The sequence below is a fragment of the Sceloporus occidentalis genome, unplaced genomic scaffold, assembly GCF_023333645.1.
Source record: "Sceloporus occidentalis isolate IW3139 unplaced genomic scaffold, rSceOcc1.0.p SCAF_1, whole genome shotgun sequence".
Lineage (NCBI taxonomy): Eukaryota > Metazoa > Chordata > Lepidosauria > Squamata > Phrynosomatidae > Sceloporus > Sceloporus occidentalis.
This window is the reverse complement of record NW_028316981.1, coordinates 184,256,559-184,275,327: the sequence shown is the minus strand read 5'-3', so window position 1 is coordinate 184,275,327 and position 18,769 is coordinate 184,256,559.

Genomic DNA, 18,769 nt, shown 5'->3' with positions numbered 1-18,769 from the left:
CTCCTTCATAGAGTCCATCCATCTAGCATGTGGCCTTTATCTCTTTCTACTTCCTTCCACCTTTTCCATCATTACTGTTTTTAATGAGGCCTCTCTACTGATGATATGTCCAAAATACAACAGCCTAAGTTTTATCATTTTGGCTTCCAGGGAGATTTATGGCTTGATCTGCTCTAGGACCCATTTGTTTGTCATTTTGGATGTCCATGGAATCCACAGCACTCTTCTCCAGCACCACATCTCTAATTAATTGATTTTCTTCCTATCTTGTTTCTTAATTGTCCAGCTCTCACATCCATACATGGTAATAGGGAACACAATGGCTTGTATGATTCTAACTTTTGTGTTCAATTGTATATCTTTGCTTTTTAAGATCTTTTCTAGTTCTTTCATAAGTGCCCTCCCCATTCTTAATTTTCTTCTGATTTCCTGACTACAATCCCCGATGTTAACAATGTTTGATCCCAGCTATGAGAATTAATTTACTGTTTCTATTTCCTCATTGTCTAGGTTGAATTTGTGTAGATTCTCCATGGTGATTTTTTTGTTTTGTTTATGTTCAACAATAAGCCTACTTTTCTTCCTTGACCTTTCTCAGTAGTTGTTCCAGGTCTATTATAATAATAATAAGTGCAAAACCATGCACAATGGCATTACACAACTTTGAATGTGGCCATTCTACATCACCAAAAAAAAAAAATGCCCAACCACATATGTAGGAAAAATGTATACATATGCAAGACACCAACAGAACTTTGCCCAATGAATGTAAATATATTTACAACTGTATATTCATTTTTTCCCCAATTTTCTTCTTCCTCAATTCATATGTCAGGATTGTACATAGCACTCATTAATAATCTGATTGAGAAAATGGATGCCCAATAATGATTTATGCCTGGCCAGAGGGATTGTGTAATGTATTTGAGAAGACCTTAGTACCCATCCTTCCTCTGTCATATTGTCAGTAGGGCAGCATTCTCCAAACTTGTGACTTTCTCCCCATGTATTAGACTACAACTCCCCACCAGCATGTGAGGTCAGGGGAGGCTGGCATAGGTGGCATTAGAAAACTATTCACTCTGAGCTTTTCCTGCCATAGTAGTCTTTGGTGTGAGAATAACGTTAATGGTTGCAAGGCCTATTGAGAATACAGCTACTGTAAAGCTGACATGCCAAAAGGTGTCTTTCAGACTTTCACCAAGAACCGTGTGTATCTTGTCCCTGAAACAACTAGAGCTTTTCAAGATGTGAAATGATGAAAACTTTCCATTTTGGTTCTCGGAATAAAACACATTAAAATAATAATTTCTGTTTTGCATGAGACTGCTTGAGCTATGTGCTTTACTCCAAATTGATAACTAGTATTTGCATCATTTGTGAACTTTTCTAACAAGAATTGGTGTTTCCTTCAAAGGATGTCTGTAGCTGGGCTATACTGTACATTGCTTTGCAGCTATCTTACAAATCCTATTTGCTGAGGTTATGCGGAAGAAGGAAGGAATAGAGGGGCATTGATATATGGGCAGACGTCTTTAACGCAGGATGCAGAATGTGTGGCCCTTTAGCTCCCATCATCCCTTGCCATGAGCAATGCTCACTAGGTCTAGTGCAGTGATGGTGAACCTATGGCACGCATGTCAGAGGTGGCACTCAGAGCCCTCTCTGTGGGCACACATGCTGTCGCTCTAGCACAGAGTTTGCCAGAGTTTCTTAGTAGAAAGCCAGAGGGATGTGGCACTTTGCAATAAATAAGTGGGGTCTGGGTTGCAGTTTGGGCACTCGGTCTGTAAAAGGTTCACCATCACTGGTCTAGTGGAAGTCACAGTACAGAAATTATGTATATTTCTGATTTGGGACTTCGGCATGTGCGGAAGTGGGTTCAAATGAAGAGGCAGCTCGTGACAATGATCCCTGACTCTGGCATGTTTGGGGCTTATGGGAGTTGTAGCCCAAAACATAAAATTTGCTGATCCTTCAATTGGAGAGACTTGTGAAGTGTAATCCAGAAGCATATTTTAAACACCCTGTTTTAGTTGTTCTGCATCCCTAAACATTATTGTTTAATTTTGAAGCAGAACTAGGATCACAATGCTCACCTCTTTCTGGAGGAAACCAAAATAAGAATAGCTAGCCCACAATGAACTGCAAAGTTCTAGTCCTAAACCCTGAAACTCTTCCCAGATTACACTGGTTCTGTTTTCAAATGAAGCCCTTCATGCGATATACAGTTTTGCCTGTATTACTGTGGAAAAGTAGAGTTTTTTAAAAAAAACTTTAAAAAAAATATTGGGCATGGCATGTGCCTATTGGCAAGGAGAGTACTCTTTGTGAGCCAAAATCCACCCAGGCCTGAGGGAAGGGAAGGCGGACAGGAATCAGCCATTTTTTTTCCTGATGGGAGCTATATTTCTTCACAAGGCTGCCTTTTATTCTATTCATGCATTTTTCATCTGTTAAAGTGATGGCTCCCTCCCATATGCCAAGCATCAGGCAAGTAAGAGTGAAAAGCTGAGGGGTGTTAAATGGGAGAACAATATCAGTGCTTCTGCAGGAGAGCCCTTTGCTGATATCTTGTTATACAGTCAGCCCTCCTTATCCACAGATTTTTTGTCCACAAATTCAAGCATCCATGGTTTGAAAATATTCAAAGGAAGTATAAATTCCAAATAGCAAACCTTGATTTTCCATTTTATATATGGGACACCATTTTGCTCTGACATTATACTTAAAGGGACTTGAGCATCCACGGATTTTGTTATCCATGGCGGAACCTGGAACCAAACCCCAGCAGATAACAAGGTCCCACTGTAATTCTGTGATTCAGGCTTAATTTGTTCTAGGACTCATTTATCTTTTTAGCTGTCCATGGTATCCTCAGCATCCTTCTGCAGCACCACATCTCAAATGAATTAATTTTCTTCCCATTTGCTTTCGTCACTGTCCAACTCTCACAGCCATACCTGGTAACAAGGAATAAAAAGGCTTGAGCGATTCTAACTTTAGTGTTCAGCTGTATATCTTTAAAATAAAGATATACAAAGAACACTGCCAAATAAAATAAATTTAAATAACAATATGTTATCATTTTATGGCTCTCCATATCAGCTTCTTGAGGCAGCTACTCCATCTGCCTAACAGTAATACCAGGAGTGATGCATAATAAGGGGGAAGTTGAGTTGAGTTTTGAGCATGACTATAAGATATGTAAATTTATATCAGTGTTTTTACCCCCTTTTTTTGGTAATGTCCTACATTTTTCTTTAACAGCCTACATTTTGTGGTGGCTTATCCTCCTTTGCAGTTGTGATATCTGTTCACCCTGCAATGCCCAGAATCCATGCCAGTCGGGATATTATGGAAGTGGTAGTAAAAATAAACCTGTAATATAACAGGATTCTGTATCCTGGTGATCCCAAAACTTAAGTGGCCCTCATGCAAGTGGCCCTTTTGCCCTCAACACCTTAATCTGGAAGAAGCAAAGCACTTGGGAATTATTTTCCACAGTTCCAGGCTTCGTTATGTGCTCTGTATGGTACTAGGTGCTTTGGTAGTCTTGGAATAGGGAGCAAATGCCTGGCCTCATCATACTCTAAAGCCAAGACCACCTTGCTTCTGTCGGTTGTTTTTGTTTGCTTGTTTGTTTGTTTAAAGTGGTTGAAACAACAGGGCAGAGTGCTCTGAGTACTGGGTCCCAAAGGTCTAAGACATTTATAGTGCTTATAATGAGAACAGGGCACTTTGAACTGCCCGACACTGGGAAAGATTCCAGGTCTAAATACAGCCCTAAATCAGATTTGAATCTGTTCTGTGCAACAGCTTCCTGTGATTATCAGCCTGCCCACCCCTAAGTGTCTACGTTTCTCAAAGTAGCTTCAGCAAGGGCTCCAGCAAGCTACTTGCTTGCTGAAAAAATTTACTCACTGTTGGGTTGTGTGATTCCCATGGCCTTTCTATACAGAATAATAGAATGCTAATATCTAGTCTGTGTTAAGCTTTTTGTGTGTGTGTGTGTGGGGGGGGTGCATTCAAAGTTCTTCATGGTTTTCTCAGTAATCAGAAATCTATTTGCATCCTGTCCTTTTCGGGGGGGAAATTAAATCTTGAAAAGCTGGATTCTGCAACCTCTCTAAATGATGCAACCTGAGAAAAATTGCATGATTCTAGTTTTGTTACTCATTAGAAAGGGGACCAAGAGTTTTGCAGCCATCCCTCTGGCTTGTCAGATTTCAGCAGGCATTGCGCACGCAAACTGAGCGTATCTTCACAGCCATAAGAGCTTCTTGATTTAATTAAAAAATTGAAAGCTGGGATTCTTGAGAAGCTGGATTCCATGTGCAGTATGACATTCCACACCTTTTCTGCTTTCCCACAAAATCCCAGAATGCACACATCCTTATGTAGATAGGCCAATGGTGTTACTCTCACATTACAAGTTAATTTTATTTATTTCTCTTCCATCTGCCTCCATCTCCTTTGATGCATAGTAAATATAACTGAACTACTGTAATTTCATGCCAGCTTTTGTGTGAGATGATTTATGAGTCTCTTTTAGGAAGAAAAAAAACACTGGGCCAATTATTCAATAATGTAACTGACAGTCATGCGGGGCATGTTCAAGCCAGAAAGAAATTGTGAAGTATGAAGCATAATTGAGTTCGAGGACCTAGGGTGCATCTACAATATAGAAATAATGCAGTCTGACACTACTTTAACTTCTGTAGCACCATTTTAAGGTATCCTGGATTTGTCATTTTATAAGGCCTGTGAAAGAGTGCTGGTGCTTCACAAACCTACAAATACCAGGGTTCTGTAGGATGGATCCAAGGCAGTTAAAGTGGTGTCAAACTGCATTATTTCTACCATGTAGATGCACCCTAAGTTTCCTGCCCAGCAGATAAAGTTGGCCCAAGATATTTTGAAGTTTACCTTAATGGAGGGAGTTCCTAAGGGCCACTAGTTTTGGCTTTGTCTACTTGAACTACTGCCTGTATTATTGCCTGTCTTGGGACAACTTTATCTGCATTATATTTTTATTGTTATATTTTTAATATTAATAGATATTTTAATTTTTAATTTTAATTGCATCATGTTTAATTCTGTTTTAAGGGGGAAATTGAGATATAATACTGAATGTGGATATTTTAATGTGTTGTGAGCCGCTTTGATTGCCTCGTCACAGAAAAGCGGGATAAAAATAAAAGTTTTATTACTATTATTACTGCGTTCACACAAGTGAAGGGCTCTTTAATGATCTCCTCCTTCCCTGTGTGAGAAGAACCCTGGGGGCCTTTGGCAGGCTTCTTCTTTTATTGTATGCCTCAGGTGACTCTAACGTTAGATGGAGAGAAGAAGCAGCCTCAGGAAACTGGTTTACTTGCACACAGGACAAAATGGTCCTTCCATTTTATGGGGGAAAGCTCAAGATGACTGGCCCAGCAATTGAACTGGTGATGGGACCACACCCCAAGGCAACAGGCCAGTCTAGGAAGTGTATGACAGGGACTGTATGCAGCCCACACAGCTCCCAGAGAAGGAAAAGACCAGTTGTTGCTGTTGCTGTTGTTGTTGTTGTCGTTGTGTGCCTTCAAGTCGTTTCCAACTTACAACGATCCTAAGGGGAATCTATCATGGGGGTTTCTTGGCAAGACTTGTTCAGGGGAGGTTTGCCATTACCTTCCCCTGAGGCTGAGAGTATGTGACTTGCCCGAGGTCACTTTGTAGGTTTCTTGGCCGAGTGGGGAATCGAACCCTAGTCTCCAGAGTCTTAGTCCAGTGTCAGACCCTGAAGAAATGGTTATGAGGCTGCACTTGTTACTCTATAGTGTCCTAGAGCACTCTGAAGTGTGTGTGTCCTTTCACCAACCTCTGCATGGTTACAGAGCCTTCAGTTATAGAGTCCTTTCTAGACTGTTGTATACAATGATCTGGAAGGAACTCTGTCACAGAACTATGAATCTTCCATGATCGCCACCCTGAGGTTAGTTATGGAGCCATACCCTCCAACTGTCCCAATTTGGCAGGGCCAGTCCTGAATAACTGTCTGTCATCCCACACATGGCAAGGGTGGCTTTTTGCCACTTTAAAAAGATGTGGCATTTTGTCATTCCTTTTTAGAGCAGCAAAGCACTGGATTGGGCCCGTGGCATGTGGTTACTGTAACCCCAATCCAGTGCTGAAAGGGGCAGCAGGAGCCACTCCTTTGGGGCATCTGTCAACCCCCTAAGTTTACTAGGAAGAAACAGGGGGAAACTGTAGTTAAAATATCTTACAATAAAATAATTATGGTTATAAATCTCTTTTGTTAAATATGTACACATTACATTTTTTAAAAAATGAAAGAACTGGTTCAAGTTTTCAAGCAAGACAGCAGGCTCAGGCAAAAGCAAACTGCTGCAGTTTCTCTCAGCTTGTTTCTTCTTCGTCATTAATAACTTTTGCCATCATAGCCACACTCTGATGTAGCTTGGCCACATGTGCCCTTATTTTCGTCTGTGGGACATTGGAAGATTGCCATCCTTCTTCCCATCACTAGTTGTAGCACTATGTGCATTCATGCACATGCCCAAACCAAAGCCTTAGCTTGATCTGATTCTGCTGTGTCTTACTTTTGTGATCAAAACCAGGTCAGCTGCTTATTTGTGAAGTACGTGGGCTATGAGACGGTCTGAGAACAGAGATCCTTCCCCAGGGGAAGGAAGTAATTCACTTGCCTTCCTATTTAACCAACCCACTTTTAGATGGATGTAGAGTTGTCTCCATTACAATATTTTATATCTCACTTTTCCTTATCAAAATAAAAACCAGGGAGTGTCTGAGCAGAGAAAGACTCATCCTGCAGGGTCATGATGATGTGTTCTCCCAACCATATAGACCACAGGCTGCAGGTGGGTTCACAACAGCAGGAAAAGAAACAAAACTGTAAAGATGCAATGGGAAATGCAAGATTTAAAAATGTGAAATATCAATGATATTGGGCCAATTCACACTGATAAATTATAGCACTGTGCATCCCTTTTAACTGCCCAGGCAACATTCTATGGAATCACAGGATTTGTAGTTTCTAGTGGGTCCTTTAGAATCCCCAGCCTGAGAGCTCCTCTGGTTACTCTGACCAAACTACAACTCCCAGGATGCTGTGGCCATGGCAGCTAAAGTGGAATAATGGCACTATAAAGGCTTATAAAGGCTTCCTGACTTAAAAATCCTGGCAGCAACTCCCATGGGTGCTCAATTTTTTTAAAAAAAATGTTTTTAAATTAATTGATCTGAAGCAATCCCTTCCAGGCTGTTCAACTTCCATGCAGACATAAGTGGGCAAGAAGACATCTCAAGTGTTGCACATCTCTTCTGTGTACTAAACTGGGGCATGGAAGGGGAGGAAACTGTCTGTGGATGTTTTCCAAAGTGTCAAAGAGATGTAACTGATACAGCATGTGCAGGCACGAGGCTCTGCCAGGGCAGGGTTGTGCTCTTTTTGGGTGCAGGTGGAGATAAGGCAAATAAGCCATTGGCAGTATGAAGTAAGGGCAAGACAGGAGGCAGCTGGAAATATGAATGGAATGGAACTGAGAAAGGTTTGGGTTATCACTCAAATAGGAAGTATCTCTTGTTGTTCTGATCTGGAAGGTGATGTTGTGATGTTGTCCTTGTATCTACTTCACATGTAACTAAAAGCAATGAGTTACATTAAACTCAAGTTTGTCCATCAGGTATACCTCAGTTCACTAAGTAGATGTCTTTCTGGATTTTACTTGTTTAACATAAATTTTGGGACCAGAGGCAGAAATAACAAGGAAAGGATAGGGAGAGGGTTCTACAAGTACTTCAGCAAACTTTGCATTAAAAATGTAACGTTAAGCACATGTGAAATGAAACAACCAGGTTAGGTAAGCTTTGTTATTGTTGTTGCGTGGCTTCAAGTCATTTCAGACTTATGGCGACCCTAAGGGGAACGTATCATGGGGTTTTCTTGGCAGGATTTGTTCAGAGGAAGTTTGCCATTGCCTTGGCCAAGGTCACCCAATGGGTTTCATGATCAAGCGGGGAAATGAACGCTGGTCTCCAGAGTCCTAGTCCCACACTTAAACCACTATGCCAGGCTGGCTCTCACTCAGTAAGTCTTGCATAAGTAAAAAAAAACATTTTGAATCTTCTAGAGACTGCTACAGAGCGTTGCTGTTTTTCTTTCAACAGCCTCCAGTTTTCTTATGATACCTATTTTGGTGGCAAAACTCATAGATCTATCTGTTTTCAAAACGTCAGGACAGCTGGTGAGGCAGGCTAATCTGCTTTCCCCTTTTCTTTCTGTTTTGTTCTTCAGACATACCCAGTAAATTATTCTAAAAACAGCTGCTTACCTTGCCCATTGTACGTAAACACACATACACTGAGAGTAAGCAAAGGGATCTTGTAGCACCTTTGAAAGCGAGTGAAGGAAGTCATAGCATAAGCTTCCATCAGTAAATAGATCAAGTCTACAAAAGCTACAACTTCTTTCACTCAGTTTGTCTCAAATATGCTATAAGATCCCTTTGCTTGCTGGCATTCCTGATGAACATGGCTGTGTCTCTAAATTCTACACCCAGATCACCTAGAGCAGAATCCCATCCTTTCCCCGGTCAAGCTTCATTATATTGTTTACTGTAGACACAATGCCGAAACCCAGCACTGAAAGTCTGCCTTTCTCCAGTCTTCCTTCATCATCCTCCCAATGCCAGTCCTGCAAAAAACAAGCAAACAAAAAACCAGCTGCTAGAAAAACAAGAAAAAGGAGAGCCTGGGCTGGACTCCTGTAAAAACATTTTGTAAAAAGGAGCTTCTTTGTCAAAGGCTTTGTTAACTGAGGTATTCCTGTACTACTCTCCTGTCACAAATAATCAAGTTTCTTCTTCGTGGTCTCTGCGAATCACACAAATGGGTTTCTGTAGCGTGAATGGGACTTTGGTGATCTTGAGCAAGTCACATTCTCTCAGCAACAGAGGATGTATGTGATATACCAAAACTGTACATGCTATAAAAGTATTCATAACATTGTCTCAATCTCAGTCCCTTATCTGTGAAGTGAAAGTATCAAGGACAATGGCAACCCCCCCCTGAAAAAAACTACCAAGAAAACCCCTTGATAGGTTCACCTTAAGGTTGCCATAAGTAAAAAATGGCTTGGTAGCACACAACAACAACAACAATCTTTTGTTTATGTGGACTTATTTGAAAGATTTTAACTAGCTAAAGTTGATATTAAGTACACTTAAAGGTTTAAAACCTAATCACTCATGTGAGAATTACATGGTGCCAAGGATCCTGCCAAAGACAACAACTCCATTTTGAACTTTTTTTTTCTCTCCTGCAACTGCTGCTAAAGCAATATCCTGTGCCTGCATATACAGTGGGCCCTTGGTATACGCTGGGGTTTAGTTCCAGGACGGCCTTTAGATACCAGAATCTGCGAATACTCAAGTCACATTAAATACAGTGGCACAGTAAAATAGCGTCCCCTATATAAAATGGCACAATGGATTTGCTTTTGGTATATACAGTCGGCCCTTCTTATACACGGATTTTTTATACACAGATTCAAGCATCCATGGTTTGAAAATGTTCAAAAAAAGTATAAATTTCAAATATCAAACCTTGATTTTCCATTTTGTATAAGGGACACCATTTTGCTCTGTCATTATATTTAATGGGACTTGAGCATATACGGATTTTGTTATCCATGGGGGATCTTGGAACCAAACCCCAGCAGATAACAAGGGTCCACTCTGTGTGGGTGTGGGTGTGGGTGTGTAATGATTGAATCTGTGGACAAAAAAAAGCAGTGGATACGGAGGGCTGATTGTAATTATGATGTGTGTTTTTCCTGCTCCTGTTTCTCCAGTGGCAACTGGTATTGAGGAAAGATACATCCTAATGACACCAGGGCATAGACTGCAAACATTTAGGCAGTGGAAGGGGCACAACCTGCAAATGCATATCCTCCAGCTGTCCTGATTTGGCCTAGAAGACAATCACCCTCTGTGCTCCCATGTCTTCAACTTCTTTTAAAATGTCCTATTTTCTTTCTCTTCCTCTCCCCTTTTGTCCTTGACTTACATCAGTTGCTGTAAACTATATTCAAAGTGCAGAAGTAGTTTGCACCCAGTTAACAGAGGGCAGAGAAGAAGTGCAGGAAGAGTCTTTCCCTTCCCAGTCAATTCAGGCAAAAGCAAACTGCTGCATCCTTTTATAGTTTGAGTGTTATTAATAACTCTTGACCACCCTCTGATGTTGGCCACACATGTCTTGGTTTTCATCGGTGAAATGTTGGAGCATATGCATATGCCAAACCAAGGCCTGGCATGTGCCCCCCATTAACACCACTAAATTACTTCTAGTGGCACAGGCTGGAGCTGCCATTCGTCTGTGGCCTGGCAGCAGCTGAAGTCAATGTTTTTGTTCCAGTTCGTGTGGTGGAAAAGCAGATGATCTTATGTAACCCCACCACCTCCCCTTCATGCCAGTGGGCGTTTGGGGCATTTTTGCCATGGATTGTGCCCTGCACTGAAAAAAAGTGGCAGCTGGTAATGCATAATGTTCTTTTCACCGGAGCCACGTTTCTAGGGAGTGTCACTCTAATTAAATCTGGCTTTTCCCGTATATTAACATGATATATTTTGCTAACTGTATTCATACTTTTTTTTGAAAAAAGAGTTAAGAGCAACAGGCATCGACTGAAAACACCTCAGGTTATTAGCCTTCTCCTCCCCATCCATGCTTGGATGATGGGATCTACGTGGGCTCACACTAGGCTCTCCAGTTGTGCTGAGATCAGCAAGCGATAGTGTCTTCTGTTGCTTTTAAACTTGCAATGTCCTGGTTTGGTTCATTCTAAATTATGATGCTATAAAAAAAAGCCTGAGGAAATGGCTGTTTACTTGAACTATCTGCTTAACAAAGGCGTTCTGCTGACATTGTATTAATTCAGGGAGTTGTGACGAGGGGGAGAAGAATTCTCTGTGTTTTAGCTGCTGTTGATGCACACAGGACACTGGGCAGGGTTGAACCAGTAACCTCTGGAAAATGTCCATGCAAGAAAAGATTTCTGCTTGGTCAAGTCTCTTACTTCAAGGGAACTGATCTCTGAGTAAGCAGAGTGTATTGCTTTGACACCTCAAGACGAAGAGGCCAATTGCTTGACAGACTTGTTTAATCTTACCCAACCCTTTGAAGGTTTATGGCCAGCCTCACAATTTGCATATTTCCTGGTGCCTTTTCACCCCCACAGCTCTGTGTCTGTGTCCATGCACCTTCAAGTTGCCTGTCAATGTGTGGTGACCCCATGGATTTCATAGGGTTTTTAAAGGTAAGGACTACTCAGAGGTGGTTTTGCCAGGTCCTTCCTCTGAAATATAGCCTATTCCAGAGAGCCAGCCAGGCTTAGTGGTTTCAATGTTCAACTGTGACTTTGCAGAGCAGAGTTTGAATCCCAGCTCAGTCATGAAACCAAATGGGTGACCTTGGGGAAGTCCCACTCTCTCAGCCCCAGAGGAAGGCAATGACAAGCCTCTGAACAAATCTTGCCAAGGAAACCCCATGATAGGTTTGTCTTAGGGTTGCCACAAGTCAGAAATAAACTTGAAGGCACACAGCAACAGCAACAAACCTGGTATTCATTGGTGGTCCAACATCCAAATACTAAGCCAGGATGATCCTGTTGAGTGTCCAAGATCAGATGGGATGTGGTGCTTTAATGGCATTTAGACTGTCCACAGCTGTGTAACTATGTTGACATAACAGTGGCTTTAATATTGTCCTCCTTCTGTGCCTCTGAAGAAGTGGATTGTTATCCATCTAAGCTCATGCTAAAATAAATCTGTTTTCAAGGTGGTGGTGGTGGTGGTGGTGGTGGTGGTGGTTGTTGTTGTTGTTGTTGTTGTTGTTATTATTATTATTATTATTATTAACCTTTATTTATAAAGCGCTGTAAATTTACACAGCGCTGTACATACAACATTTTTAAGTAGACGGTTCCCTGCCCTCAGGCTTACAATCTAAAAAGACATGACACAAAAGGAGAAGGGAGTGGTGGAGGGGAAGGGGATGAGGGCCAGCAGTTCTTCTCTACCTCCGAGGCCTGGACCAAGGCAGATGGACTGGAGGGAGGACTTGGCTTCTTGGAGCTAAGGTAATGGGATAGTTAGCTAAAATAAATCCGTCTTGAAGATGCTAGTAGGTTCCTTCTTCCACCCACCTTTTCTTTTTATATTGAAAACAGTTATTCTTTAAAACTCTGCTCATGTCCTGCATTTGGGTCAGCTTAGGGTTCCTTCTCAACAGTTGTAAAGGGCACTTCAGGTTGCTTCTGCCATTTATGATCAACTCTAAAAATTATCCCAGGGTTTTTCCAGCTAGCATATTCCTGAGAGCATTTAGAAATGCTTCCTTCCCTTCAGCTATTAGAAGGGAAACCTCCAGCATCCCAATGTTCTGTGTATCTTTGGTTTGCTCCTTCGCTGGAGAAAATAGATCAGTCTCCCAATGTTTTGGACTACTGCACCTATCAGCTCTAACCAGTGTCCATGCTGGTAATGGGCCTTCTAATCCAGAACATCAGAAGGCCACCAGGCTGGAAAAGGAGGCCCATGGGCCTTATGCCCCACATTTGGAGAGAGAGACATTTGTTCTTGTCTTCCCCTAGAGTGACTTTCCCTCCCACAACACTGGGAAAGTCATGGACATAAAGTGGCCCAAGCATGGAACATATGCAAATAAATATTGTGCCAATTTCTTGCCCAGTCCATGCAAGAAGGTATAGGCCTTCACTGTGGTTGGGGTGTGGAGGGGGAGAATTTGGTCACTTTTAATTGAAAAACAAGGATGGCGGGAAATCTTACCACTATTTATTTCTGCCTGCTTATGCTAAGGGCTATGAGCAGTTGATCATTAAATGTAAAAATCCAGTTGCAAAATTTAAAAAATTAAAAGCTACTTCCATCTCTCTAAAAACAATGCTGCTCAAAGTGGTGGCTTATGAATCAGTGCTGGTCCATGGGCCATTGGCTACTAGTCCACACCAAATGTCCAAGAAAGGAAGGAACAGCGGTGGCCAATGAGCAGAAACACATTATCGGTCCATGATACATTAGTAAAAGAAAGAAACAGTGCTGGTCTCTAACATCAGATGCACTGGGCAGCATTGCTCTATTTTTTTAGAAATATTGGGCCCGTACAGATAGGCCAAAATTAAGATGCTTTGGGTCTCTTTGGAGGAATGCTATTTAAATGATGTATGTGTCCTAAGAGGCTGGAAGCCATGCCAAAGCCACACTCCAGTCCTAAGGACTGCAGTGAAGCTTTGGCGCAGCTTCTGGCCTATTAAAATGCATGTGTAATTTAAACAGCATAACTCCAAAGTGACCCACCCAAAGCAGTTTTATTTTGACCTGTTTGTATGGGCCCAAAGTTTGTGTTTCTATTTTCTCATAAACCACTTTCCTAGCCTCATAAAAACAAAATATAAAAACCTGTCTTTCCTCCTTCTCCTTTCATTTCTCTCTGACTTTGCATGCCTTCCTCAAGGCTGGCTCAGGATCTTTTACTGTCTGAGGCACAGCAGCAAATGGTGCTCCCTTCATCCAATCCAAGGTCTATACTAGCCCCCAAAGCCAAGTTATTTTGGTACACAAGGCAGGGAATTTCCTCCCATTTCATGAGGACATCTGAAGCAGTCACCTTAGTTTTTTGTGGATTTTTCGGGCTATGTGGCCGTGTTCCAGAAAGGTTTCTTCCTGACATTTCGCCAGCATCTGTGGCTGGCATCTTCAGATTCTCTAAAGATGCCAGCCACAAATTCTGGAGAAACATCAGGAAGAAACTTTTCTGGAACACGGCCACATAGCCTGAAAAACCCACAAAAAATGATGGATACCAGCCATGAAAGCCTTCGACTTTACATTGCAGTCACCTTACTTTGGTTAATGCAGTGGATCCCAAACTTTGGTCCTCCAGATGTTTTGGACTTCACCTTCCAGAAGCCCCAGTCAGCTTGGCCAACTATCAGAAATTCTAGGAGTCCAAAATTACTGGGTGACCAAAATGTGGGAATCACTGGTCTAATGGTAGCTTTTTCTCTAACCAACTCATGTCTCTGTCTCTGCAGGTGCGGGATATTGTTTATAGTGGCATTGGTCCATCCCAAAGATTGTGTTACAACCATGGAGCAGGGCAGTCAGGCAAGGAAGTACTCGAAGGGCTACAGCACTGAAGTTCACCTGAAAGTGGGCAGAGGTCTAGTAGGGTTTCTTTTCCCAGGGTCTGAGAAATGCTGTCATAGACAAAAGGTGCCATTTAAACAAGTGAAGAGTGAGAGGTCTAATATTGGTACAGGAGGTGGGACAGTGCAGGAGGAAGAAGTAAAAGGAAAATATATTACAGCAAGAGAGAGAAGAAACTGAAGCTGGCATTTACTGGAAGAGGTCTGTTGCTCTGTTTACATTTTGCCATACTTTCTTACCTATTTTATTGAATCATTTCCTGTATTGCTATGTATTTTATATGTATTATCCTATTATTTCTTAGATTGTATGCCATAGGCAGGTTTACTCTTTTATATTTATTGTTTTTATGTACAGCGCTGTGCAAATCTACAGCGCTATATAAATAATAATAATAATAATAATAATAATAACCATATTAATTGTTAAAATGAAAATAAATAATTTAGCAATATTGAACTGTTACACACAACTAACAGCCCCAAACAGTCATTGAAGAATGAGTTCCATACATAATATACTAGAGAAGTTTTCTTGTTGTTGTTGTTGTTGCATGCCTTCAAGTTGTTTCTGACTTATGGCGACACTAAGGCAAACCTATCATAGATTTTCTTGGCAAGCTTCTTCAGGGGAGGTTTGCCATTGCCATCCTCTGAGGCTGAGAGAGTGTGACTTGTCCAAGGTTACCCAGTGGGTTTACATAGCCAACCTGGGATTTGAACCTTGGTCTCCTAGTGTCCTGAGTCAATGCTCAAACCACTATACCATGCTGGCTCTCCAGAGTCATTTTAGAAAGGCATACATAAAGGTGAAGAGCCAATGTAGTATAGTGGTTTGGATGTTAGACTAGGATCTCAAGAGACAATGTTGAAATCCCTACTCAGCCATGGAAACCCACAAGCTGACTTTGAGCACATCACCCTCTTTCAGCCTCAGAGGAAGCAATGGCAAACATCTGAATAAACCATGCCAAGAAAATCCTATGAGAGGGTCGCCTTAAGGCATCCATAAGCTGGAGATGACTTGAAGGCACACAATAACAATAAATGAAGGTGTAAGAATCCAAATAGTGCAAAATGTAATAACTTTATCACCAGACAAATAGTGCTTTTGATGTACATAAAACAGAAGACCCTTATTTGGCAGAAGGAGTTGGAGGCTTTCAGTTAATGTTTATGGGATATCACATCTAAATACTGAGGTGGAGATCTCATTGAAATACGTTGAAGACCAATAGTACCAGTTATTCCTGGAAATAATTCCACAATTGCATGTTAGGACAGGGCTACATTTCTGTTTTTACTAAAATCTAAAGGTGGGCTAAATATCAGGGGCCTTATCAAGTTGGGCAAGTGCTCAAAGGTCACACATTCAATCCTGCATCCCAATATGGGTTATTTACTTCTGCTAATATGACTCTGGAGACCAGGATTCAATTCCCAGCTCACCCATGAAACCCACTGGGTGACCTCTGCAGAAGGCAATGACAAATCACCTCTGAACAAATCTTGCCAAGAAAATCCCATGATAGAGTTGCCTTAGAGTGGCCATAAATCAGCAATGACTTGAAGGCACATAACAACAAGAACATTTTACCACCCCTTGTCTCGATCCCCACATAGCCATGATCTCCACCTGCATTGAGAGCCCCACAAACCAACTGAACTACAACAGAGACAACAACATCTGATACAAAAGTTAGGGCTGGGACTCGAGCACTTCTTTTGCCTCCTGTATGATATTTTCACATCTTTTGCCTGATGAAGAAAGCAATGGATTCCTGAATGCATGTTTTGTGCATTTTGGTTAGTCAGTAAAAATATTTCCCTTTTGTGCATTTTGTATTTTGTTTTACATTCAGTGAGTGTGGCCTAAGGGGGAAATGGACTGAACTTGTACTTGTTTTAAACTCTAAGCCACCTTAGGCCTCAGTTCTGGGGGAAAGGTGCAGTACAGATGGTGATGATGATGATGATGACAACGACGACAATAATGATAATTCATTTTATTTCTTTATATTTTCCTCTCTATACACACACACACACACACACACACACACACACTGCTATTGTTAACAAATACACCCTGACACATACTTGATTAATCAGTATTTGGAAAGATAAATTTTAATATTAATAATAAACTCCCCCACCTTATTAAATGTATATACAGTATCGCTATAAATAACTCTTATCTCTCCTCATGTAAGCAGACATATTTATATAGATAATATAACTATATTAAATTTGTGTGTGTGTGTGTGTCTATGAATCTATGTGGATTAAAAAGTTGTTCTGAGCAACTTCTGGGTATTTCCTGACCCTGCAGGAATTCCAGTGTATATGAGAGAATACAAACACCTTGTACCTATAAGAATGTTTGCAGGTGTCATATTAAGACCAAGCATTGATGGTATTGTTTGCTGAATTTCTACCCCAGTGACAAAGTAGTGTATGTTGAGGGAAATGTTCCCCAGAGAATGGCACTTTTTTGTGTGCCAGACAATACCAGTAGGTCATTTGGATGCTGTAATGGTTTTTGCTTGCTTTTTTATTTGCCGCCCCGTTGCAGACGTAACTGCAAGACCAGAGTAGGTTGTGGCTTCTACTGTCAAATGGTGCCAACTTTGCTAGGTCTTAAGTGAGCAGATGTTCTCCACATTCTAGACAGATGGGGGGGAAATGATCTCCCATTTGATTTCTTCCAGTGAGAAAATAATGGTTCATCTAATGTTACCACCACACTGTAACCAAGCTGGGCTTCTTGTAGTATACACGCTGCTTGCCCAGGTAAATGTCTCCCTTCAGAAAGATACAATATTTTACCATCAGAGACTTTTATTTCTTATTTTCTTAGTTGATGTATTCATTCATTCAAGTAGACTTCACTTTCTTCCTAGCAAGGGTCCCACAGTGGCTTACTGTAATTTCAAGTAGCAGTTGGCTAAAATGTTGTGTTACTAAAACACACACACACACACACACACACACACACACACACACAATTAAACAATAATACTATTAAAAGCAGATAGTAGAATTCAAAATAAATTTACCACCAAAATGGGCATTTATTTCTGAACTGAAATAACTGCTTGTCAGTGGTTAGATCTGTTTCTTGTATGCATCACATTCAGAGCTGCTCAGTAGATCACATATTCTGAAAGGCAGATAGTTCATCAGTAATTTTATGCATCAGTCTTGTTTTCCTGATGTCAAATGTCAACTGCTTTGCAAGTTTATAAAATTTCATTGGGTTCCTCTGAAGGGACAGGGCTGTGAAAGAGGATGCCACAGTTTATCCAAGGCTTCATATTGTCTGTAATACAAACTCATCAGGAGAGTAGGCCAACGTATGCCTTCAGCTCAGTGATATCAAGGGGCTTCCACCATCTTTGACTTTGGTTCCATGCTCTTGTTCTGTGTGTTTTTCCATGGGCTACATGGTAAATAATGTATTCAGCACAGAGGAATGCAAAGGTTTCCTGTCACTATTTTTTCTTTTGTATGCCTCTTTAATCTTGGCAATTCCTGAACAATATCTGAGACAGCTTTATGGTGAACTGTGTGTGGATGTCTGAATCAGGTCTTCACATCCATGCTTCTCATGACATCAATGTAGTGGACCCTTGCTATCTGCTGGAGTTTGGTTCTAGGACTCCCCCATAGATGCCAAAATCCATGGATGTTCAGGCCCTGTTAAATACAGTGGCATAGGGAAATGGTGTCTCTTATATAAAATGACAAAATTAAGCTTTACTTTTTGGATATATATAAAAAAAATTCAAACCATAGATGACTGAATCTGTGGATAAAGAATTTGTGGATATGAAGGTGTGATGTCCTGCCAGGACTGATTGAATTTCCCCCTGCATTTTCTTTTGTTTTGGTTCAGGCCATAGATTATTTTAGTGTAGAAAAGTTTATTGTATTAGTTTGTGGGAGGAGCTGTAGGTTTCCCCTGCATTATTTCCAGGTTTGGTTTGCCCTTTCCCAGCATGCTCTGCTGTAGCTAGAAGTTTTAGTTGGGAGCAGTCTTTTGGTGGCAAGCAGAGAGCTGTCTTTTGGTGGCAAGCAGGCCCAGACAGCCGGAAAGGGCATTTCTTACACCTCAGCCGAATTAGTTACCATCAGCAAGAAAATAGAGGAATCCAGGAGCTGAAAGACCCTGCACCAGCTCCATTGAGTGAGGAGAGCAAACCATCAGACCCAGAAAGATGACAACCTGAAGATTGCTGCAACTGTAAAGTACCCTTTGTTTAGAGCTGGGGAGGAGAAAACTCTTTATTTTGTCCTTTAAATTAAATTCCCCCCCTTTTGAACTTTACATTCAGCTTCAGAGCCTTTTTTGGGTAAAGAGTTTGATCTCACCAGGGTACCGGCGTTGCACACCCAAACCTGCCACCACCTTTAGTTGGGTGTGTCTTCATAGGAGGACTGAGTGTATCTGTGCTCAATTCTTCCTGGATATAATTCAAGTGAGAATCCACTCACTGCCCTCTCACCTTTAAGCAA